This window comes from Sus scrofa, unplaced genomic scaffold, assembly GCF_000003025.6.
Source record: "Sus scrofa isolate TJ Tabasco breed Duroc unplaced genomic scaffold, Sscrofa11.1 Contig2176, whole genome shotgun sequence".
Lineage (NCBI taxonomy): Eukaryota > Metazoa > Chordata > Mammalia > Artiodactyla > Suidae > Sus > Sus scrofa.
In genome coordinates this window covers 10,741-36,425 of record NW_018085042.1, presented here as the reverse complement: position 1 = coordinate 36,425, position 25,685 = coordinate 10,741, and the positions used below count along the sequence as shown (strand labels likewise).

General features: G+C 40.7%; 1 pseudogene; it reads left to right on the top strand.

Annotated features, from left to right (window-relative positions):
* The first annotated feature begins 65 nt into the window (after nt 1–65).
* Nucleotides 66–1,034, top strand: LOC110258496 (annotated as a pseudogene).
* Nucleotides 1,035–25,685: the final 24,651 nt, after the last annotated feature.

The following is a 25,685-nucleotide window of genomic DNA, read 5'->3' as shown; positions in this document are numbered from 1 at the left end:
TAGAATAGCAGAAAAAGAAATCTATCTCTCTGACTCACGAGACTTGTTAAGAGTAAGAGAAAGATTCAGATTTCTATGTGAAAGACTCTTGATGATGACCTTGCCTTCTTTTTTTCAGGCATGACCTTCAATTGTTCCTTGTGGCAGGACAACAGCATGTCTGTCAAACGCTTTGCCTTTGCCAGATTCTCTGAGGTCACTGAACAGTGTTTCCTTTTGTTTACCCTCATCCTGCTCATGTTCTTAGCATCACTGACGGGCAATGCTCTCATAGCCACTGCCATCTGGACCAACCCGGTCCTCCACACCCCCATGTACTTCTTCCTGGCCAACCTGTCTCTCTTGGAGATTGGCTACATGCTCTGTCACACCCAAGATGCTGCAGAACCTTGTGATCGAGGCCCGAGATCTCTCGGGAGGGGTGTGCTACACAGATGTTTTTCTTCTCATTTTTTGGTATCAGTGAGTGCTGTCTTTTGGCTGCCATGGCTTTTGACCGCTATATGGCCATGTTCCCCACTTCACTATGCAACACGAATGAGTCGTGGAGTGTGTGTCCATTTGGCAATGGTTTCTTGGGGAGTGGGATGCATGGCAGCCTTGGGCCAGACCAACTATATTTTCTCCCTGGACTTCTGTGGCCCCTGTGAAATAGACCACTTCTTCTGTGACCTCCTCCCTATCCTGGCACTTGCCTGTGGGGATACCTCCCATAATGAGGCTGCAGTCTTTGTTGCAGCCCCCTTTGCATTTCCAGCCCATTTTTACTCATCATTGCTTCTTATGGCAGAATTCTAGCTGCCGTGCTCAGCATGCCCTCACCTGAGGGTCGCCGAAAAGCTCTTTCCACCTGTTCTTCCCACTTACTTGTAGTAACACTCTTCTATGGCTCAGCATCTGTCACCTACTTGAGACCCAAGGCTAGCCATTCACCAGGAATAGATAAACTCCTAGCCCTCTCCTATACCGTGGTGACATCCATGCTCAACCCCATCATCTACAGTTACGGAACAAGGAAGTCAAGCAGCTCTTAGGAGAACTCTAGGCAAGAAAAAAGTATTGGCTCATAGCTAGATACCAGAGGACCACAAAAATTGCTCTTTGAAAAAAGATGCCAAAACCAACATAAGAGGAAAGAAAGAAAGATGAAATAAAAGGAAATCAGGAAGGAGGGAAGGAAGATCTAGTCACTTGTTATAGAACATGGTGGAGGATAATGTGAGAAAAATAATGTACATATATGTATGACAGGATCACCATGCTGTACAGCAGAAATTGACAGAAAATGTAAATCAACTATCATTTAAAAATATCTAAAAAAAGAAAGAGAAAAGATAGAGAGGAAGGAAGGTAGGAAAGAAGGAAGGAAGGAAAGAGAGAGAGAAAGAAAGAAAGAAAGAAAGAAAGAAAGAAAGAAAGAAAGAAAGAAAGAAAGAAAGAAAGAAAGAAAGAAAGAAAGAAAGAAAAAGAAAGAAAGAAAGAAAGAAATGAAAGAAAGAGAAAAGGATGGAGGGAGGGAGAACTGTACTTGTCAATCCGTTTTGTAAGAACCTTCTTTGAATACAGTGATTGTTATTTGAGAGATACTCTGTACTCACAGTTAAAGTTCTCATTACCTAATTCTGGAAGGAAGTTGGATACCAAAGAATTTTAATAGATGAGTCCAACACTAGACAGGTTTCCCCAAAATGTTCCCATTTAGGCTAAAGTATAGGTTAAAAGGAAAATTGCAGATTACATCGCAGAAGCGTAGCAAGTTCTCACTCTAAATTCTTAGGCATTTCTAGCCCTGAGAGATCCGTTAACTTCTGGTGGTGGTCACTGGGTTAGTGCTTCCACATATGTGGTGTCCCACATGGCGTCTTTATGCCCTAATAGCTCTGTGATGTGTGTTACCTCCTTCCATAAAAATGGTTTTAAAATTTTTTCAACCTTAATTATTGGTACATGACATAGAGGTTAAATAGTTCCTTTTTGAGTTGTGGTATGTAAAATATGTAACATCCAAAAAAATGAAAATCATTAAAATTTAAAAGTATCCAAAAGCTCCCAAAAAAAAAAAAATCAGAAGTATCTGTTGCAGAATTTTAAAAGAAAATTACAGGAAATTTTCACCAGAGTCTTCATGGTGAAACTTTTTTTCAAAAAGAAGGAGAACACCTATTTAACTTCTAGGATGAAGAAGAAAACTGAACTAATACTACATATATAAATAATTTTAAATTTATTTTTATGTATAAGATTTACATATGTTCAGTTATGATCATTATACAACTACAGATGTGATAATTCATTTGAGTAAAAAAAAACAAGATTTACATATTTCAGATGATTCCTGACCAATAATTGGAAATCATCCGAAAACTTGCTCTTAAGATAAATGGAAATCGTTATAACACAGTCTAGTCATTGAGGCATCTATAGGAACATTACCTTGGCTTTGAACGTTTCGTTTCAGGGAGGTGCTGTGATCTATGAGAGATTCTCAGCTACCCACATAGCAGTGGGTATAGGACAAGAATGGAGAACTGTGACAGCTCCCACGACAACCTACAGCATAGGATGATGAGTTCTGGGGATCTACACAGGCATGGTGACAGTAGTTAATAAACTGAATTATGTTACTTGAAGTTTTCTAACAGAACGGATCTTAACTCTTCTTACCACACACATACACAGAAGCAATGAACACGTTGCATAACTTGATCGTGGTGGTCACCTCACAATGGATACATACATCGAGGGATATATATTTGATATATGCATCATCACATTTATACACCTTAAGTCTTCACAATTTTTTTTGTCAATTTCATCTCAAAAGCTGGAAAGAAAAAGAAGATGTAATTCTCCAGTCACGGAATGATAGTGAGGTTACTAATGACGAGATGTCTGTTTTGCCAGATGTGCCCATTTACCAAAAGCTATCTGATTCACTGAAGACCAAAAAAATCACACTGTTTTTTTTATTTATATCTGTGTTCAGTTAAGAATAGAAATATTCTGAAAATGCAAAAAATAGCCAATTAACAATTATGCTACAGAAATAGGCAGGAATTATCTGCAGGCATTAGAGATTATTATTTATAAATATGTTGATTAATTGAGAAAAAAAGAATTTTTTTTTCTTTTGTCTTTTTGCTATTTCTTGGGCTGCTCCTGTGGCATATTGGAGGTTTCCAGGCTAGGGGTCGAATCGGAGCTGTAGCCACTAGCCTACGCCAGAGCCACAGCAACATGGGATCTGAGCCACGTCTGCAACCTACACCACAGCTCACGGCTACACCGGATCGTTAACCCACTGAGCAAGGGCAGGGACCGAACCGCAAACCTCATGGTTCCTAGTCGGATTCATTAACCATGCGCCACGATGGAACTCCAAGAAAAAAAGAATGATTTTAAAAATTAAAACCAGTTAAAAATGATTTTGTAGCATGAACTTTTTGTTAGTTTACTAATTTGATAAGTTTTATACACTTAAAAAGATCAAAAACTAGACAATTACATGTAAGAGATAAGATTAAAATACTTCCCTACATCATATTCAAAATAAATTCCAAATAGACTAAAGACATTAACGTAAGGCCTGAAACCTCAAAAACAAAACCTGGAACCATAAAACTCCTAGAAGAGAACACAGGCAGACGCTCTAATGACATAAATCATAGCAATATTTTTTTTGGATCCACATGCTCAGGCAAAAGAAATAAAAGCAAAAACAAGCAACAGGACTAATTAACTTTAAAGCTTTCACATGCAAAGAAAATGAGCCTGCAAAAAAAGGACAACCTACTGAATAGGAGAAAATACTCAAGCCTATATGATAAGGGGCTAACATTCAAAATACCTAAAAAGCTCATACAACAAATATCAGAAAATGAACACTCAGTCAAAAAATGGGTGGAAGATCTGAAGAGACGTTTTTTCCAAAGAAGACATATAGATGGCTAATAGGCATATGAAAAGATGCTCAACATCACTCATTATTAGATTAATGTAAATCAAAACTACAATGAGAAGTCACCTCACACCTATCAAATGTCAGTCATCAAAAACCAACAAATAAATAAAATTGGTGAGGAAACAGAGAAAAGGGATCCCTTTTCCCATTTTGGGTAGGACTATAAATTGGTAAGACTACGGAAAACCATTATGAGATGTCTAAAAAGTTAAAAATAGACTACCACATGATCCAGCATTCATTTTGGGGTAATACTAAAAAAAAAAAGACACAATTTGAAAAGATACAGGCACTAATGTTCAGAGCAATTATTTACAATACCCAGAAGTGAACAGCAAAGAGATCCATGAACACTTGAATGGATGAGGGATAAGAAGACACATTGATGGTGACATATTTACAACACTTCTTCTCATATTATATGTGGATTTAAAAATTAAACAAATCAATGCTATAACAAGACAAAAAACAGATTCACAAACATAGACAAAAACGTGGCTCCCAATGAAAAGAGGGAGAGGGGAGGGCAAAGAGAAGGGTAAGAGATTAATGGATACAAACTACGTACAAAACACAGATAAGAAACAGTTTTAATGGTCTAACACAATGGAATTAACAGCCATTATTCTTTCAAAAACAATTTTAAATAGCAGAAGTATAATCTGTTAAAAGGTAGGTGAAGTCACTATACTAGTACACTTTGAAACTTCCTTCTAATATCTAAAACACTAACTTCCAAAAAAGTAAGTCTAAAAAAGTCAAAAAAAGAGTAGCACTAACAGCGTAGTGGTGGAATATCAGAGAAGTAGTAGACAAGTAAACAAAAAATTGTTACGTATGGTCAAAAGAAATAGTGATGAAAATGTTAGGTCTAAGTCATCAAAAGACTCTAAAAACACGCATGCATCAACAAAAGAGTGTGCCCCAAGTACATAACCATAAAAAGTGTCACAGAAACTAATTGGAGAATTTGGTTAATTCCACAAATAACGTGCCTGGCACTTTAGTACCCCCCCCCCAACCTGAATTAAATATGGATGGAAAAATAGACAGAATATCAGCAAGGAAAGAGAGAGCCAAACAAGGTAAACAAAACTAACATATACGGAGCACTTCATTCAAAAAAAGCAGAATAGATATATTTCTCATCGCATAAGGAACATTCTACAGAATAGATCATTAGGCCATGAAACAACTCACAATAAATTTAAAATGACTGAAAGGGGAGTTCCCGTAGTGGCTCAGTGGTACCCAACTCAACTAGAATCCATGAGGATGCGGGTTCCATCCTTGGCCTCGCTCACCCGGTTAAGGATCTGGCATTGCTGTGAGCTGTGGTGTAGGTCACAGATGCAGCTTGGATTCCGGGTTGCTGTGACTGTAGGTAGGATGGCAGCTGCAGCTCTGATTCTATCCCTAGCCTGGAGATTTCCATATGCCATAGATGCAGCCCTTAAAAAAATTAAAATGAGTGAAAGTATATCCTCTAAACATGACTGAATGAACTTAGAATAAGTAACAAAAATATTGACAAACATATGGGCATGTAGAAATTAAACAATGTACTTGTAAATAATAAATCAAAGGAAATTACAAGAGAAATAACCAAATACTTTGAGAATAATCAAAACAGAAACAACATGCCAAAACATAGAAAATGCAGCAAAAGTATATCAGATAGCATTTTGTAAAAAAGAAAAATGGGAGTTCCCGTCGTGGCTCAGTGGTTAACGAATCTGACTAGGAACCATGAGGTTGCAGGTTCGATTCCTGGCCTTGCTCAGTGGGTTAGATCCGTTGCCACGGCTGTGGTGTAGGCTGGCAGCAATAGCTCCAATTAGACCCCTAGCCTGGGAACCTCCATGTGCCGCGGGTGCAGCCGTAGAAAAAAAAAAAAAAAAAAAAAAAAAAAAAAAAAGAAAGAAAAGAAAGAAAGAAAAGAAAAGAAAAATGTTTTAAGTATCGGTTGTCAATTTCTCCACCATGAGAAAGTCTGTGTGTGTAAAAATCAAGTGACATAATAATATGTATAAGATGACTCCATTGTAATTTTTTAGTTACTATTGTCATAAAATTTACATCTTTCAGAGGGAATCAGAATGTAAAATAACTTGGAAAATAATCTTTCAATGAAACTTAAAAGATTATGCGATAGAGAGACTGGGAAGTAAATGCACATTGGGTATCCCTTCTTAGAAGGGGTGTTTAAGCTCAAAACTGAAAGACAGGAAGGAGCTAGCCATGATGAAGTCAAGAGAAGAGCATTTTAGGTAGAAGAAATGGCGATTCAGAAGTTCTTTTTTTTTTTTTTTTTATTATTTTCTCACTGTACAGCAAGGGGGTCAGGTCATCCTTAGATGTATACATTGCAGTTACAGTTTTTTCCCCCACCCTTTCTTCTGTTGCGACATGAGTATCTAGACATAGTTCTCAATGCTATTCAGCAGGATCTCCTTATAAATCTATTCTAGGTTGTGTCTGATAAGCCCAAGCTCCCGATCCCTCCCACTCCCTCCCCCTCCCATCAGGCAACCACAAGTCTCTTCTCCAAGTCCATGATTTTCTTTTCTGAGGAGATGTTCATTTGTGCTGGATATTAGATTCCAGTTATAAGTGATATCATATGGTATTTGTCTTTGTCTTTCTGGCTCATGTCACTCAGGATGAGATTCTCTAGTTCCATCCATGTTGCTGCAAATGGCATATGTCTTCTTTTTTATGGCTGAGTAGTATTCCATTGTGTATAGATACCACTTCTTCCGAATCCAATCCTCTGTGCGATGGACATTTGGATTGTTTCCATGTCTTGGCTATTGTGAATAGGGCTGCAATGAACATGCGGGTGCATGTGTCTCTTTTAAGTAGAGCTTTGTCGGATAGATGCCCAAGAGTGGGATTGCAGGGTCATATGGAAGTTCTATGTATAGATTTCTAAGGTATCTCCAAACTGTTCTCCATAGTGGCTGTACCAGTTTACATTCCCACCAGCAGTGCAGGAGGGTTCCCTTTTCTCCACAGCCCCTCCAGCACTTGTTATTTGTGGATTTATTAATGATGGCCATTCTGACTGGTGTGAGGTGGTATCTCATGGTAGTTTTGATTTGCATTTCTCTTATAATCAGCGATGTGGAGCATTTTTTCATGTGTTTGTTGGCCATCTGTATATCTTCCTTGGAGAAATGTATTCAGGTCTTTTGCCCATTTTTCCATTGACTGATTGGTTTTTTTGCTGTTGAGTTGTATAAGTTGCTTGTATATTCTAGAGATTAAGCCCTTGTCAGTTGCATTATTTGAAACTATTTTCTCCCATTCTGTAAGTTGTCTTTTTGTCTTTTTGGTTTCCTTTGCTGTGCAAAAGCTTTTCAGTTTGATGAGGTCCCATGGGTTTATATTTGCTCTAATTTCTATTGCTTTGGGAGACTGACCTGAGAAAATATTCATGATGTTGATGTCAGAGAGTGTTTTGCCTATGTTTTCTTCTAGGAGTTTGATGGTGTCCTGTCATATATGTAAGTCTTTCAGCCATTTGGAGTTTATTTTTGTGCATGGTGTGAGGGTGTTTCTAGTTTCATTGCTTTGCATGCAGCTGTCCAGGTTTCCCAGCAATGCTTGCTGAATAGACATTCCTTTTCCCATTTGATGTTCTTGCCTCCCTTGTCAAAGATTAATTGACCATAGGTGTCAGGGTTTATTTCCGGATTCTCGCTTCTGTTCCATTGGTCTGTCTGTCTGTTTTGGTACCAGTACCACACTGTTTTGATGACTGTGGCTTTGTAGTATTTCTTGAAGTCTGGGAGAGTTATGCCTCCTGCTTGGTTTTTGTTTCTCAGGATTGCTTTGGCGATTCTGGGTCTTTTGTGGTTCCATATAAATGTTTGGATTGTTTGTTCTAGTTCTGTGAAAAATGTCATGGGTAATTTGATAGGGATTGCATTGAATCTGTAGATTGCTTTGGGTAGGATGGCCATTTTCACAATATTGATTTTTCCAATCCAGGAACATGGAATATCTTTCCATTTCTTTACATCTTCTTTGATCTCTTTGATTAAGGTTTTATAGTTCTCGGCATATAGGTCCTTTACCTCTTTGGTCAGGTGTATTCCGAGGTATTTGATTTTGTGAGGTACAATTTTAAAAGGTATCATTTTTTTGTATTCCTTTTCTAATGTTTCATTGCTGGTATACAGAAATGCAACTGACTTCTGAATGTTAATCTTATATCCTGCCACTTTGCTGAATTTATTAATCAGTTCAAGGAGTTTTGGGGTTGAGTCCTTAGGGTTTTCTAGGTATAGTATCATATCATCTGCATACAGTGACAGTTTGATCTCTTCTCTTCCTACATGGATGCCTTTTATTTCTTTTGTTTGACTAATTGCTGTGGCTAAGACTTCCAAAACTATGTTGAAGAGCAGTGGTGAGAGTGGGCATCCCTGTCTTGTTCCAGATTTGAGTGAGAAGGCTTTCAGTTTTTCCCCATTGAGGATTATATTTGCTGTGGGTTTATCATAAATGGCTTTGATTATATTCAGGAATGTTCCCTCTATACCCACTTTGGCGAGGGTCTTGATCATGAATGGATGTTGAACTTTGTCAAATGCTTTTTCTGCGTCTATTGAGATGATCATATGATTTTTGACTTTTTTTTTGTTAATGTGGTGTATGATGCTGATTGATTTGCGTATGTTGAACCATCCTTGTGAACCTGGGATGAACCCAACCTGGTCATGGTGTATAATTTTTTTGATATGTTGTTGGATTCAGTTGGCTAAGATTTCATTGAGAATTTTTGCATCTATATTCATCAATGATATTGGCCGATAGTTTTCTTTTTTGGTGGTATCTCTGTCTGGTTTTGGAATGAGGGTGATGGTGGCCTCATAGAATGTCTTTGGGAGTATTCCTTCTTCTTCAACCTTTGGAAAGAGTTTAAGGAGGATGGGCACCAATTCCTCTTTATATGTTTGATAGAATTCACCTGTGAAGCCATCTGGTCCTGGACTTTTATTTGTAGGGAGTGATTTTATGACCTCTTCAATTTCATTTCTAGTGATCGGTCTGTTCAGTTGGTCTGTTTCTGCTTGATTCAGTTTTGGCAGGCTGTAAGATTCTAGAAAATTGTCCATTTCTTCCAGATTGTCAAACTTGTTGCCATATAGTTGTTCATAGTATTCTCTTATGGTTTTTTGTATTTCTGCTGTATCCGTTGTGATTTCTCCTTTTCATTTATAATTTTGGTGATTTGGGTTCTTTCTCCTCTTTTTAGTGAGTCTGGCCAGGGGTTTGTCAGTTTTGTTCACCTTTTCAAAGAACCAGCTCTTGGTTTTATTAATTTTCTCTATTGTTTTTTGAGTCTCTATTTTATTGATTTCTTCTTTGATCTTTATAATTTCCTTCCTTCTGCTGACTTTAGGACTTTTTGTTCTTCTTTTTCTAATTCATTTAGGTGGAGGGTTAAGTTGTCAATTTGGGATCTTTCTTCTTTTTTGAGAAAGGCCTGGATTGCTATAAATTTCCCTCTGAGCACTGCTTTCGCAGCATCCCATAGATTTTGAGAGGTTGTGTCTTCATTATCATTTGTTTCAAGGTATTTTTAATTTCCTTCTTGATTTCCTCATTGACCCATTGGTTTTTTAGTAGCATGTTGTTTAGTCTCCATGGAGTAGGTTTTTTCTCTTTGCTTTTCCCATGGTTGATTTCTAATTTCATGGCATTGTGGTCAGAGAAGATACTTGAGACAATTTCTACGCTCCTAAATTTATTGAGATTCGCTTTGTGTCCCAATATGTGGTCGATTCTTGAGAATGTTCCATGAGCATTTGAGAAGAATGTGTATTCTGCTTTTTTTGGATGTAGTGTCCTGAAGATATCAATTAAGTCTAACTTTTCTATTGTTTCCTTTAGGACCTCTGTTGCTTTATTGGTTTTCTGTCTAGAGGATCTGTCCATTGATGTGAGGGGGTATTTAGGTCTCCTACTATGATTGTATTCTCATCAATATCTCCCTTTATGTCTGTTAATATTTGTTGTATGTATCTGGGTGCTCCTGTATTTGGGGCATATATGTTGACAATAGTAACATCCTCTCCTTGGATGGATCCCTTAATCATTAAGTAGTGTCCTTCTTTGTCTTTCTTTATGTCTTTTGTTTTAAAGTCTATTTTGTCTGATATGAGCATTGCGACTCCTGCTTTTCTGTCATGTCTATTGGCGTGAAATATTTTTCCCCACCCTTTCACTTTCAATCTATATGTATCTTTTGTCCTAAGGTGAGTTTCTTGTAGGCAGCATATTGAAGGTTTTTGCCTTTTTATCCACTCAGCCACTCTGTGTCTTTTGATTGGGGCATTCAGTCCATTGACATTTAAGGTGATAATTGATAGATGATTATTTATTGCCATTTGAATCTCGTGTTCCAGTTGATTCTATGGTTCTCCATTTTTTTTTTTTTTTTTTTTTGGTTGGATGGTCTCCTGTTATTATCTGCTTGAGTGTTTTTTTTTTTCATTTTTTCAAATGCAATATTTGGTTTTGGCTTGTGGTTGCCCTGTTTTTTAAGTATGCTAACCCCTTCCCATAAATGTGTGTTTTAGCCTGATGGTCCTGTAAGTTCAAACACTTCATTACTATATTAAAATTAAGAAGAGAGACATACATATATACAAAAAGGGTTATTTACCTCCTGACATCCCTTGCCCACATTTTATGGTTTTGATGACTCTTTTTTATTTTTTTCTTTTTAATTTTATTTTGTTTGAAGCATGTTCATGATTAAATCTGTATGCTGGCTTATTTGAGTGACTGCTCTCTGATTGCAGTTTCCTCAGTCCTAGTTCTTCCTCTTCTTCTTCTTTTTTTTTTTCTTTTCTTTTTTCTTCCCTTTCCTTCCTTTTTTTGGTTTAGAGAAGCCCTTTCAATATTTCCTTTAACCTGGGTTTTGTGTTGCTGTATTCTTTAAGTTTTTGTTTGTTGGGAAAAATTTTTATTTCCCCTTCTATTTTAAATGATATTCTTGCTGGATAGAGTATTCTAGGTTGCATATTTTCCTTTGAGCACTTTAAATATCTCTTGCCATTCCCTCCTGGCCTGTAGTGTTTCTGTAGAGAAATCAGCTGATATTCTTATGGGGGTTCCCTTGTAGGTCACATTCTGTTTTTCTCTTGCTGCCTTTAGGATCCTCACTTTATCACTAACTTTTGCCATTTTTATTATGATGTGTCTTGGTGTGGGTCTGTTTGGGTTCAGTTGTTTGGGGCCCTCTGTGCTTCTTGTATCTTGAATCCAGTATCCTTTAGATTTGGGAAGTTTCCAGCGATAATTTCTTCAAATATGTTTTCCATTCCCTTATCTTTTTCTACTCCTTCTGGAATTCCTATTATGCGTAGATTGGCCCACTTTATATTATCCCATAGGTCTCTTATATTGCTTTCCAGTTTTTTGATTCGGTTTTCTGTCTGTTGACCGGATTGAGTGATTTCCATTATTCTATCTTCCATATCACTGATTCGTTCTTCTGCATTATTCATTCTGGTTTTTACTGCCCCTAGTTCAGTTTGCATCTCTGCAAATGAATGTTCTAGTTTTTCTTGGCTCCTCCTTATATTTTCTAGCTCCTTTCTGAGGGTATCTGCATTACTGTTCATATCTTCTCTTAATTCCTTCAGTATTTTCACTATTTCTCTTTTGAACTCCAGGTCTGTCTGACTGCAGAGATCTGTTTCATTGTTGACTGTTTTAGGTGAGTTCTCCTGTTGGTTTGACTGGGGGTGGTTTCTCAGCTTCTTCATCTTGCTTGTTGTTTTCTTTCTCCTGAGGGAGTTGTACTCTCCGTGATCGGGCAGTGTTTGCCTTGTCACTGCCGTGGAATATTTCCTGAGGGCTGGCGTTGTTGGTCCATCTTTTTTGAGGCAGTGTGGCTTTTCTGGAGTGTTGATGGGGCTAACCGTGTTTTTTTGAAGCAAAGGAGGACTTCCTGAGGGCAGACAGGACTGAGAGGTCCACACCACGATGGTAGCAGATTTCACTTGGTCATGCAGAGCTTGCTCTGGTGTTTTTAGGCTGTGGGTTCTTGCAGGGGGTTGGCGGTGTTGGGCAGCTGCTCTTTAGGGGTGCATCACCCCCTGGGGGCTGGAGCAGCTATCTGGGGCACTGAGAACCTGAGAGGCTCTTCCCTAGGGCAGCCCAACTCAGAATGACAGCCTGAGAATGTAGGCGGATCTTTTCACAGTCTGGCTGAGCTTGTTCAGCTTTTCTGGGCTGCAGGGGTCCTGCCTGGAGCTGGCAGTCCTATGCAGCTGGTCCACTAGAGCATCCCCTGGGGGCTTGGGCGGGTAGCAGGGCCGTTGGAAACCAAGAGGCTCCTCCCGGGGCAACCCGACTCAGAAAAACCGTCCGAGAATTAGGCCGATCTATTCACAGCCTGGCTAAGCTTGTTCTAGCTTTTCAGGCTGCAGGCCTTTTCTCGGGGGCTGGTGCTGTTTGGTGCTGCTCTGCGGAAGTGTAGCCCCTCCAAAGGGCAAGCAGGCCTGTGCAGGGACAGCCCCTGTGGTGGTAGGCTTCAGGCAATTGTTGAGGCCAGCCCTCCTGATGGCAGGCAGCCCCAGGTCCGTGAGAGCGTAGGGTGGCAGGGGTGGGGGGAGGGGATGCACTGGGAACAGCAGCTAGTGGGCCTGTAAGCTTGCTGTGGCATGGGGGGTATTCTATGGGGACCCACCCCTTCTTCTCTCCCTCCCCAGCACGGGCAGGCTCTTCTCCCAGGTTCCCTCTGTGTGGCTTTCCCCTTCCCCCCCCTGAGTATTGCTCCCTTCCTCTGCGACAGCTTTGTTTTCTAGTCTCCCAGGCAGTCTCTGCCCTGTCAACTGGTTTCTAGACCTCCCAAGCAGTTTCCGCTCTGCCCCGCCCCCCTAGCCCGGGGACTAATCTCTGGAGCCGAGGTCTCGGTGCCCAGCCCCCACCCAGGCGGCGCCCCCCGGCCCTTTCGGTCTCGGTGACTAACCTTCAGGTCGGCGAGGTCTCGGTGCCCAGCCCCCACCCAGGTCCCCCGGCCCTCTCAGGACTAACCTTCGGCGGCGAGGTCTCGGTGCCCAGCCCCACCCGGCATCCCCCGGCCCCCTCTCGGGACTAACCTTCAGCGGCGAGGTCTCGGTGCCCAGCCCCCACCCGGCGTCCCCCGGCCCCCTCTCGGGGACTAACCTTCGGAGGCGAGGACTCGTGCCCAGCCCCCGCCCAGGCGTCTCAATTTTTGGTGACTGTGCCCGTAGTTCAGATGGTCCGTTGGGTTCTTGATCGGCTTTTACGTACTCCAACTTACTGCTACACTCTTCTCTGCATCTGGAGATTCCTCCGGTTCGTTTGATCTTTCGCCCGGTAGGTGACTTTCCAGGGTGCGGGATCCCTTTCTCCTCTGCATTCCCTTTCGGGAGCCCCCGTCCCGCTCGGATTCACCTTCTCTCACTCTCCTCTTTTCTCCTGTTCTGCCCAATAATGTCACAAATTTCTTGCCGTTATTGGAGTTTAGGTTCCTCTGCCAACGATTGGTTGCTGTTCTGTGCGACATGACTACCCTGCGAAGCATAACCGAAATAGGACGTTAGTCACACCCCTAGAGGGGCGGGGGCGGGTGAGGGGCCACAAGGTGGGGGAAGCGAGGAATGCGGACTGGAAAACCGGAAAAAGAAAACGGGGTAATACACAGCTATCTCCAAGAGCTATGACTTTTTGCTTGAGCAATACAGGCCACCTCATGTGTCCAGCTGAGAGGGAGCCAAGGGAAAATAAACGCAAAACTAGCTGTTCTCACTTTCTCTAATCCTCAACCGTGACCCATTGGCTGAACAGACAGAAGCCATATATCAAGGCTTTTGATTAGCTTTTGAGTAGAGCATAGAGTTCAACATACATAGGGGATAAAGAGTGGATCTGGGTGAGGGAGGAAAGACAGTGAAAAAATATCCATCACACTTGTTTTTTTTGTTTTGTTTTGTTTTGTTTTTCCACTGTACAGCAAGGGGGTCAGGTTATCCTTACATGTATACATTACAATTACATTTTTTCCCCCACCCTTTTTCTGTTGCAACATGAGTATCTAGACAAAGTTCTCAATGCTATTCAGCAGGATCTCCTTGTAAATCTATTCTAAGTTGTGTCTGATAAGCCCAAGCTCCCGATCCCTCCCACTCCTCCCCTCCCATTCAGGCAGCCACAAGTCTCTTCTCCAAGTCCATGATTTTCTTTTCTGAGGAGATGTTCATTTGTGCTGGATGTTAGATTCCAGTTATAAGTGATATCATATGGTATTTGTCTTTGTCTTTCTGGCCATTTCACTCAGGAGATCTCTAGTTCCATCCATGTTGCTGCAAATGGCATATGTCATTCTTTTTTATGGCTAGTAGTATTCCATTGTGTATAGATACCACATCTTCCGAATCCAATCCTCTGTCGATGGACATTTGGGTTGTTTCCATGTCTGCTATGTGAATAGTGCTGCAATGAACATGCGGGTGTATGTGTCTCTTTTTAAGTAGAGTTTTGTCTGGATAGATTCCAAGAGTGGGATTGCAGGGTCATGTGGAAGTTCTATGTATAGATTCTAAGGTATCTCCAAACTGTTCTCCATAGTGGCTGTACCAGTTTACATTCCTACCAACAGTGCAGGAGGGTTCCCTTTTCTCCACAGCCCTCCAGCACTTGTTATTTGTGGATTTATTAATGATGGCCATTCTGACTGATGTGAGGTGATATCTCATGGTAGTTTTGATTTGCATTTCTCTTATGCAAGTGGATATTCTCAGCGAATATCCATCACACTTGTAAAGTGGAACAATACACATCATATGATACTAGTAGTTTACTTTAGGGAAAAGATAGTGAGATTATGGGCCATGGAAAGAGGATGTTCAAAGGGAGACATATCTATTTGTACCTGTTATTCAGTACATTTGAATTTGCTTTTCGAATAATGCACTCATGGATTGTATGTGTAACTTTTAAATCTTAATGTTCATATACAAATCGGACTATTATTATGTGGGATGTTATGGGTTTGTGTGTGTGAGAGAGAGAAGCTATCAGTCTTCATATCATAAAATCATTAAATTTTTTTTAATATTTATTTATTTTTGTCTTTTTATTTTAGGGCCGCACCCACGGCATATGGAGATTCCCAGCCCAGCCTAGGGGTCGAATCAGAGCTGTAGCTGATGGCCTATGCCACAACTCACGGCAACGCCAGATTCTTAACCCACTGAGCGAGGCCAGGGATTGAACCTGCATCCTCATGGATGCTAGGCAGATTCGTTTCTGCTGAGCCAAGACGGGAACTCTGAAAATCATTAAATATTTTAAAGGATTTTTAATGTCATTTTATTCCTCCTCCCAGAAAGACCACTTCCGGTTTTCTCTTCTCTCTTCAACTTATTTTTGTGTCCCTTTATTTATTAGGTACGGCCAGAAATATTATATCTTATTGGAGATATTCTACAAGGTGAACAAAATAAGATATGCAAGAAATTCACGTGAATGTCTCCACATCCTTTTACTCAAACTAGCTTTGGTCTAAATGAACCCTATTTAAAATTATTGTCCAGGAGTTTCCGTCGTGGCGCAGTGGTTAACAAATCCGACTAGGAACCATGAGGTTGCGGGGTTCGGTCCCTGCCTTGCTCAGTGGGTTTACGATCCGGCGTTGCCGTGAGCTGTAGTGTAGGTTGCAGACGCGGCTCGGATCCCGCGTTGCTGTGGCTCTGGCGTAGCCGGTGCTACAGCTCCGATTTGACCCTAGCCTGGGAACCTCCATATGCCGCGGGAGCGGCCCAAGAAATAGCAACAATAACAACAACAACAACCAAAAAGACAAAAGACAAAAAAATAAATAAATAAATAAATAAATAAATAAATAATATTATTGTCCAACAATGATCAGAAACAGAAATAAAGAATCCCATATACAATTGCCTCAAAAAGAATAAAATCCTAGAAATGAAGAAAGACCGGTCCACTGAAAACTATAAGACACTGACAAAAGAAACTAAAGAACACACAAATAAATGAAAATATATTCCACTCTCATGAGCTGCAAGAATTAAATATCAATATTACCCAAAGCAATTACAGATTCAATGAAATCCCTATCAAATTCCAGTGGCATTTTTCACAGAACTAGAATGAGTAATTTTAAATCTTTGTATGAAACACAAAATATCCTGAATAGCCAAATGAATCTTAAGGGCAAAGCCAGAGGCATCACGCTCCCTGATTTCAATCTATACTACAAAGCAGTCGTAAACAAAACACTATGAACGGCATAAAAACAGACACATAGGAGTTCCCATTGTGGATCAGCAGTAACACGCCTGACTTAGTATCCATGAGGATGTGGGTTCAATCCCTGGCCTCACTCGGGGCACTGCCGAGAGCTGTGGTATAGGTCGCAGACACAGCTCAGATCCAGCAGTGCTACGGCTGTGGCATAAGCCAGCAGTTGCAGCTCCGATTCAACCCCTAGCCTGGGAACTTCCATATGCCATAGGTGTGGCCCTAAAAACAAACAAGCAAAAACAGACACATAGATCCATGTACAAAACAGAGAACCCTGGAGTTCCCTTGTGAGGTGGCAGGTTAAGGATCTGGCATTGTCACTGCAGTGGTTCAGGTCACTTCTGTGGTACAGGTTTGATGTGATACAGTCCACTATTGCAGATCTGAAAAACCGCTAAGAAAATAAGTCTTAAAGATCTCTGCACAAAGAAAAAATTGTAACTTTGTATAGCGACTGATGGTTAATGTACTGTGATCATTTAGCAATGTATATGAAGGTCAAAGCATTACACTCTACACCTGAAAAATATGTCTTGTTGGATGTCAATGATGCTTCAATTTAAAAATCATTGCCAATAAAAGAAACATTACAAAGATAATAAGTGAATAAAATAATCAAGTAAAACCAGTTTCCAGTGTTTTGAGAAATCAAATGAGTTTATTCTAAAACATATGTAACAACCTCAATTCAGTAGATAACTAATTGTACACCAGAAGCACTTCCATGGAGAACTCTGTCCCAAAGGAATTTGTCTGCTAACTCATCTGGGATAAGCATTAACGGGCTGTCTGAAAATAATGCCCAAGAGTCTCCGGGATATAATAGACTGCACACATGCAAAGCACTCTTGATATTACCTACTGTCGTCTTCCTAATATGGGCTTTCTTCTTTGGGGCAGCATTGTGTCGAATGGAATACACACTTCTGAATATCATTCTTAAATATTCGTCTGTGTACTACAGATTTCTTTGTCCTAGGCCAGTTGGAAAAATTCAAATGTGTTCCTTTATAATTCCATTTGCTTAAACTATAGTTATCAACATAAGGTAAGTAAAAAGATACTTGTTTTAACAACTACCCTTTCTTAGGAGTTCCCGTCGTGGCGCAGTGGTTAACGAATCCGACTAGGAACCATGAGGTTGCGGGTTCGGTCCCTGCCCTTGCTCAGTGAGTTACGATCCGGTGTAGCCGTGAGCTGTTGTGTAGGTTGCAGATGCGGCTCAGATCCCACGTTGCTGCGGCTCTGGTTAGGCCGGCAGCTACAGCTCCGATTCGACCCCTAGCCTGGAACCTCCATATGCCACGGGAGCGGCCAAAGAAATAGCAAAAAAGACAAAAAAAAAAAAAAAAAAAAAAAAAAACCTTCTTAGGGAAGGTTGGAATGTGTGTACATCAGAGTACCAAATATACACAGGGAAACCAGACAGATTCATTTCTGGAAGTCTTCTCTAAACTTTGGAAATAACTAGTTTGTGCCTATAGAAAGCAATGGATTTTTCTTTGTAATCAGAGTCTCTTCAGTCTATCACTTAAACCATCTTAAAGCATGTAAATTTGAATAAACACTATCCTGAAAGGTATTAAATACCTGAATGAAATGTGTAGCCTTCATCCAATCATGTCAACTTTTAAAATATGCAGTAGAAATCTGATGTGTTGACCCATCCACCTGTTTTATCCAGACATTTTTGAAGTCAGATAAAACCTTCCTTTCTTCTATAAACATTTTCCTACACATAACTTAAAAGTCTCTGTCAATAAAATAATACGCTGTGTGATGAAAAATGATGTACAAAAGATACACTAGAGAAGTTCCCTTGTGGCACAGCAGCTTCAGGATCCCACATTGCTGCAGATTTGCAAAGGCCAAACTGCAGTATGGGTTGAATCCCTGGCCTGGGAAGTTCCACATGCAATGGGTGTGGCAAAAAAAAAAAAAAGATACACTAGAATGAAAAGCTTTAGTGGAGATGGAGAGACAAGGACTTGAGCATTCCCAGACAGGAGCTCCCTGGAGGCCTATCTGCTAAGAATCCAGCATTGTCACTCCTGTGGCTTAGGGCACTGCTGTGGCTCAGCTTTGATCTCTGAATGTCTGCATGCCTAGGGGCAAGGACGAAGGAAAAAAATTCAGAGATAAAGAGGCCCTGATGTCCTGAGGAATATTATTGGAAGTAAGATCAAAATTGGACAAAATGTCATGATATCAGAGAATTGAAAGTAATGAAACACCAGGAGAATGACATGGAAAAGAGCAGAGTTCGAGCATAGAATTTTAGAGCTTAGCTATACATCTACGGAACCCTGAAAACTGGATTTATAGTCTCACCATCTCAATACCTCATTTAAGGGATTCATGGCTTTTTGATCTTTAGATCCTCCCTAGTCATTAGCAGACAACTGGGATGAATGATTAACAGTATCTTACAATTCAGATACTAACATTTCCTTTATCATAAGGTTTGGGAATAGGTACTAGATGATTCATGGGTCTGAAAGGTTTACTGTAGGGTTTGGCACACAAGGCTCATTAAGGATTAGCTGGAATTATTATGATATTATCTCACTGTGCACAACAGACCTAGGGTTCTTTTGGAATCAAAATAATATCTTAGCCCAGGGGCGTTCTATGTGACACCTCACACAATGGCCTTAAGGACTCAGAGAAACAGAGTATGTGAAAACTGTGCTTTGCCAGCCTACAAATGTAATCAGTTGCCTCTAAACCAATGACTCTCTGGTCCTCTATTGAAATACTTTCCTCCTGTTCCAGTTCCCTGGACATAAATGTCGTATTTGTAGCTACATATAAGTAAGTAAGCTGTTGATAACAGGCCAAGGCCTTACCTAAAAACAAGATAAGCCCCCGGGATAAAGAAAAACTCCTACAAGATAGATAATAAATTCTGACATGAACAATCAATGGCTGGTTTCAACAAAGTAGTTATGCAAAGAAAATGGACATCCAACAACAAATGTTTGAGTTGGGGGAAACATATTTATACCTAAAGTCTCTCAGTTTATACTTCAGCAAGCTGTCATCTAAGGGTTTAAGTTTCTTGCTCAATTCTAAATGACCAAGATGGATTTAAATTGTAAAAGCCTTCTTAGTCCCCATGGGGATGATGTAATAATTCAACCTGCATCTGCACAAGCCTATCTAGATGATAACTAAGGGCTAGGGCTAGGTTCTCTCCACCTCCTCCTTGTGCTAGAGCTAACTCCACCCTTTCCTCTTCTTAACATTTCAGTAAGGCCTTGCAGCAGGGATTCTGAAAAAGAACCTATCTGATTCCTAAGACCCAGCCACATCTATTTATCGGGCACCTGAAGGTAGGAACCAATAAACTTAGCTGGTATTTCTGCAAACCAAGGGATAAAAAAGCATTACTTTGGAGCATCTGAAACACAGTCACTTCTGCTTGGCATTCAATCCTTACCAGAGCCCAAGGACATGCTTATTGTCATCTTTATCACACAGAGTACTTGATTCCATTTCAGAAAGTTTGGTTACTTGTTAAGGTAGCTGTCTTTATGCTGTAGGGTCATGAGGAGAAATTAAGTCCCTGGTGTCACATCTTTTAATTATCCTCCCCTACCCACCAAGTGACTGCACCCAATCTTCTGAATGGATGCTTAATTGTGTGCATATACTCCCACTATCACAATTGTGTTTTCATTTCAAAATCTTTCTACCTTCCTGCCACTGCTCTGATACAGGGGAAGCAAACTGCAGATAATGGAACGAATTAACAAAAGCCATCCAGAAGAGTTTATTCTACTAGGCTTTGCGGATCGTCCCTGGCTAGAGCTTCCTCTGTTCATTATTCTGCTTCTAACATACCCCATGGCCATGGTGGGAAACATAGCCATCATTCTGGTGTCCACCTTAGACTCCCGTCTGCACAGCCCCATGTATTTCTTCCTCACCAACCTCTCCTTTCTGGACATGTGCTACACCACAAGCATTGTCCCTCAGATCTGTTTCACCTGGGAGGATCTGAGAAGACAATCAGCTATCTGGGCTGTGCCATTCAGCTTTATTTCTTCCACATAATGGGAGGCACAGAATGTCTGCTTTTTGGCTATTATGTCTTTTGATCGCTACGTGGCCATCTGCAAGCCTCTGCACTACACCCTCATCATGAATCGGTGCACCTGTATTCTACTGGTGGCCACTGTGTGGCTGGGTGGAATGACCTACGCTGTCTCAGAGGCCACTGTCACATTACACTTACCACTGTGTGGTCACAACACACTGGATCACTTGATATGTGAGATTCCTGTTCTGATAAAGGCAGCCTGTGGTGAGAAGGGCTCCAATGAGCTCACACTCTCTGTGGTTTGCATTTTTCATGTTAGCTGTGCCACTATGCTTCATTCTTGCTTCCTATGCTTCTATGGACATGCTGTATTTAAGATTAAATCTTCAGAGGGAAGAAAAAAAGCCTTTGGCACATGTTTCCTCCCATCTCATTGTAGTTTTCTTCTTTTTGGTCCAGCATTAGCATGTACCTTCAGCCCCCTTCCTCCATCTCTAGGGACCAGCCCAAGTTCATGGCTCTCTTCTATGGAGTGTGACTCCTACACTCAACCCTTTCATCTACACTCTGAGGAATAAGGATGTAAAGGGTGCATGGGGCAACCTGGTGAGGAGCGTTTTCACTTCCAAGTGATAGTTCGCAGACATCAAATGACATTCTTTAACAAGTGAGTAAGGTATATAGGAGTTTCTCTGACAAATCATTCTTGTCTCATACTTCCCCAGATCATGGCACAGGGTTTTCTTGCAAACTATGTCCTACTTCTCATGTTCTTTCTAATGCTCTTAGACCAAGGGGACACTTGGCTAATAATGCACCATAAGGGCACTGTTTGTGGAAATGTATTAAAAAGAGTTCTATTCTGGTGGCACACACTAAAATTCTAATGGTGTTAAGAAGTGAATAAAGTAATAATATAAACCCATTCATTCAAGCTAGTCATGACGGCAACTATTCATCAGTGGCATTTCCTATGACAGTGTCCCTTAGAAATATTTCACCACTTTCTGCAAATTGGCCATGTCTAAGAGGGCAGCACACTGCCACTGGGCATTCAGGTGAGACACTCTAAACCTTAGACCACTGGGCATCTATCCAGGGAAAACCATCACTCAAAAAGACACATGTCCTCCCAATGTCCATTGCAGCACTCTTGTCAATAGACAAGACATGGAAACAACCTAAATGCCCCTCAACAGAGGAGTGGATCAAGAAGATGTGGTACATATACACAATGGAATGTTACTCGGCCATTAAGGAACGAATACTGGCATTTTTAGCAACATGGACGGACCTAGAAATTATCATGCTAAGTGAAGTCAGTCAGACAATCAGACACCAACATCAAATGCTTTCACTGACATGTGGTATCTGAAAAAAGGACACAGTGAACTTCTTTGCAGAGCAGATACTGACTCGCAGACTTTGAAAAACGTATGGTTTCCAAAGAACAGTTTGGGGGATGGGAGATGCACTGGGGTCATGGGATGGAAATCCTATAAAAATGGATTGGGATGATCATTGTACAACAATAAATGTAATAAATTCAGATAAATAAATAATAAATAAACCTTAGACCAACCAGGAGTCTCATGAGACAATCAGCCTCAACTTATGGAGATGCTACTGCTTCCTTAAAAACTCATGTGGTCTTGTTTAACAAAAAAAGTATACAGGGTTTGAATGTTTACCTAAAAACCTTAAAATATATTCTTAAATATTAAAATAAATTAAATAGGTAGACAAATATGTGCATAAGTTTCTTAACATTTCTTTAAAGATCATAAGCTGAACCTCTGAATCAGTAAGAGAAAATTAGTAATATAATAACGAACCACAACATGTAAACTTTGGCACATGATGGAAACAGCCAGGAATGCCTTCTGAAACAGTGCAAGAATCATTATGAGAAAGAAACAATTGATATTTCTAGAATGGAAAGCAACTTGATTACTCAAGCAACACAAGTAGCTCTCTGATGCTCAGAATCTGTATCATTAAAAGGGAAAGGTACCTTAGTTACAAAATAAACTTAGTTCTAGGATTCATACTCAACCTAAAACTTCATCGAAAAATTAGTTTATGTTTTTAAGCAAATAAAGGATTTTATTGTTACTGATACTGAATCAATATGAATGAGAAATCAACAGTGTTGTGTAGTGAAGAAATTAACAGGTAAGAAAAACGAGAATCATTGGAACTTTCTGGCATGCATTCTGGTACAATCAAAATCTAAGCAAACTATGGTTGGAGAATGCATGTTCTTCCAAACAAGAACACTGTGACCGTATCTAATTTGTTGTGTTGTTCTTTTTGCCATTTCTTGGCTACTCCCACGGCATATGGAGTTCCCAGGCTAGAGTCGAATCGGAGCTGTAGCTCACGGCCTACACAGAGCCACAGCAACGTGGATCCGACCCGTCTGAACCTACACCAAAGCTCATGCAACCTATCATGATTGAATAACACAACAGATGGCTCCAGTCTTTGTTCACTCCCCTCATACCCATTCCTGTGCAGATATTCCCTAACACATGCTCAGTTATCCTTCTGAGTGTATTCAGCGTGCAGGCACAGATTTCATAGATAATCACAACACTAGCTCTGTTCCAGGCCAGATACAGGTGTTTTATGCTCTTTTTTGCTCAGCTAACTCTGTATTCTTTGTTTTACAAACGTGGACTGGGTCACTGGTATATATGATATTATTCTATTCATGTCCCAAGTACACAGGCTTACTCTCACCCCATTTAAATCTCTTTACTGCCCTTTTACCTCTTTGTTTCTCAAGTGTAGATAGAGGGTTAGGCTAGGTGGACAACAGTATAAAAAGGGCAATGAACTCTCCTTGATCTTGAGAACCTCCTGATGGGGGCTGGAGATATATAAACATTCCTGGAATGAGAAACAGGGACACAACCATAAGACGGGCTCCACATGACCCAAAGACTTTCTGAAGTCCAGCTGTTGACTGCATCCTCAGCACAGCACGGGCAATCGCAACCAGAGGAGCTGAGAATGAGGATGAGAGGTATGAGAACAAAAACAGAGCTCGTGACCATGAGGGCCAGCTCATTAGCTGTCTTGTATCAACACAAGACAGTCGCAGCAGTGCTGGAACTTCCAGAAGAAATGGTCCACTTGGCCATGTCCACACAGGGGTACCCAGGCGGTAAATGAGGATGAAGTGCTGAGTTGGTGAAGCCATTTACCCAAAGCCACACAAACAGATGGCAGAAACGAGGGTGCACGAAGGACAGTGTAATGCCACGGGTCTACATACAGCTGCATAACGGTCATAGGACATCACCACCAGTTAGCACACATTCTGTGGATCCCAGTGCCAGGAACAGTAAAGTTGAGTCATGCAACCTACATAAGACATGGCTTTTCCTGGCCCCAGAGGTTGACCAGCACTGGGATGAAGCTGGTAGAGATCCAGAAAAGACAGGTTTGAGAGGAAGAAAGTACATGGATGGGAGTTGCCAAGATGGGAGTCCAGTATGATACGATAATGATGAACAGGTTGCCTGTCAATGTCATTAAGTAAAACATTGAGACAACCACAAAGAGAGTACTACTCCACACGAGGCCAATTGGAAAAACCTATAGCCTCCAGAAGTTGCATTGAGTTTTCCATCATCATTCACTCCTTTTACCTGACAAAAGAAATTACACAGACCTCAAGATAAATGGAAATACAACTGCCAAAGCAATTTTGAGAAAAAAGAAACACAGCTACAAGTATAACCCCTCAGATTTTAGATTATGCTACAAAGCCAAATGGTCATCAAAACAGCATGGTATTATCCAAAAACAGACATATAGGTTCATGAACAGAAAAAGAGAGCCAGAAATATGTAACTTCAGCATGCTACAGGCACAGCTAAAAATAAAAATCAAATAAAAATAAAATATTCCCCACAAATTACTTGTTAATTGCAAAATGAAAAGTAGTAGGCTTTACCAGAGGAAAACCGGTGGACATCCACCATAGCCAAGTAATCATATTAACGTCGCCAATGTTGAGATAAACCAACAGTATGTGACCTACTGACATGTTGCTCTAAACTGGCCACAATGTCACTTCAGTCATATGCCTGCCAAAAATGTACAGCCTGACTTTTAAAATGAAGAAATATGAGAACAAACCCACACTGAGACAAGTTGGCAAAAAGAGCTGGCCTGCCCTCACAAAAATATCAATTCAGAGTTCTCATTGTAGTTCAGCAGTAACAAAAACCAACAACGTATCATAAGGATGAGATTCAATCCTGCCTCTACTCGAGAGGTCCAAGATCAAGCCTTGCGCCTGCGCTGTGGTGAATGACCGTACACAGATGCCAGTGGGATCCCACATTGCTGGCGTGGTTAACGAATCCGACTAGGAACCATGAGGTTGTGGGTTTGGTCCCTGCCCTTGCTCAGTGGGTTAACGATCCGGCGTTGCCATGAGCTGTGGTGTAGGTCGCAGACGTGGCTCGGATAATGCGTTGCTGTGGCTCTGGCGTAGGCCAGTGGCTACAGCACCGATTTGACCCCTAGCCTGGGAACCTCCATATGCCACGGGAGCGGCCCAAAGAAATAGCAAAAAGACCAAAAAAAAAAAAAAATACGACATGATGGAGGAAAGAGTGGTGATATGAGTTTCCCCTTCCCATCCCCATATCACTAATCAGCTTACTTTACTCTTATGTTAGTCCTTTAATACTCTTAAATTACCACTTGAGTAACACTCAAACAACTACAACTCCTTTCACTTCTGTCCTTTCTGTGTCTGATCATATTCCCTCTATTTGCCCAATGATGCCTCTTTATGTAGGGACCAACCTGATCTCTGGTTTTCATCTCTTTCACATCACGAACATAAAGGGATGGCTGGATGTACCATAGAGTCTAACCTACCACATCACACTAGGAAAGCAGAGTCCGAAAATTACTATGGTTATCATGCTACACAACAGAGAATTCTGAGTCTACTAAAGATCTGGTTTTAGCTGGAAGAGCATTAGAGCATTTAGTGTCTCAGGGGATAGACCCCTTCTCCTAGAGCAAATGGAGTTTTATGGAAACAAAAGAATAATGGGACATGCTTTCCTTGACTGGGCCATTGGGAGGGTAAATCCCAAAGTGGTAAGTAATGCCCTTCAAGGAGTTGTCCTGGTTACAACAGTCTGAGGAATACCTTCAACATGATACACTGTTGCCCAAAGAAAACAATGACTCTACAGACCAACCTTCACTGATGAACATGCTCAAGCTGTCTTTGTAGGGAAGGGAACAGGTTGTCCTAAAATTTCTTCCCCAATTCCTCATCATGCTAAGGGCCACATTTGAGGAATAACTTGTTAGGGGTGGTGTTAA